At 44.1% G+C, this 812-nt stretch overlaps 1 non-coding gene across 1 annotated transcript; it reads right to left on the bottom strand.

The window, feature by feature from the left end:
* Window positions 1-238: 238 nt before the first annotated feature.
* Window positions 239-311, bottom strand: Trnaa-cgc. Its single transcript has one exon. It is a non-coding gene; the product is annotated as a tRNA-Ala (tRNA).
* Between the last annotated feature and the right edge of the window lie 501 nt (window positions 312-812).

Here is an 812-nt window from a genome sequence, read left to right as displayed (position 1 = left end):
ACATTAATTTATTTTGTTAACCAGCTTCTGGCCTACTAAATCAGTGTTTCTCAACTGTCAAGCTGTAGGAGGAGGAGATTAGTGTTTAACGTCCTGTCGACAACGAGGTCATTAGAGACGGAGCGCAAGCTCGGGTTAGGGAAGGATGAAGAAGGAAATCGGCCGTGCCCTTTCAAAGGAACCATCATGGCATTTGCCTGAAGCGATTTAGGGAAATCACGGAAAACCTAAATCAGGATGGCCGGAGACGGGATTGAACCGTCGTCCTCTGGAATGCGAGTCCAGTGTGCTAACCACTGCGCCACCTCGCTCGGTCCTGTCAAGCTGTGACACATTGGTGTGTTATAAACACATGTAAGGTGCGTCATGTGACTTTCAATGTTTCCTAAACTCGCACAGTTAAACAAACTCGTGCATGTGAAATTTAGCAGCTAATATTTGCTTGGAGTAATAAATTTGTAAACTTTGCATGTCATAATCGTTCCATAGTAAAAATGTTATATGTACTGTGTATGTTTCCTTATTTGTATCAAGGGAAAAAATTACATGCAGGGCTGTCGCGAAAGTATACAACAGTTTCATGTGGCGCAAAGGAAAATAGGTTGAGAACCGTGTTACTAGAGTGTCATCAATGATTGTGCATCAGAAATAAATACCATCAGCAGATCTGTGTCCGTTTGTTGAGCTTCATAACGGTGCTCCACTCGCGGTCCTTCTGCTAAGACCACAAATGTTTCGGCCTTTCATTCGGCGTCTCTCCCACAGCTGAGTGCTCGTAAGTTATGTACTACACGCCTCTGGTCCTCCATACA

This window comes from Schistocerca americana, chromosome 8, assembly GCF_021461395.2.
Source record: "Schistocerca americana isolate TAMUIC-IGC-003095 chromosome 8, iqSchAmer2.1, whole genome shotgun sequence".
In the NCBI taxonomy this organism is placed as follows: domain Eukaryota; kingdom Metazoa; phylum Arthropoda; class Insecta; order Orthoptera; family Acrididae; genus Schistocerca; species Schistocerca americana.
Note: the sequence above shows the minus strand (reverse complement) of the source record. Positions and strands in the feature narration are given on the sequence as shown.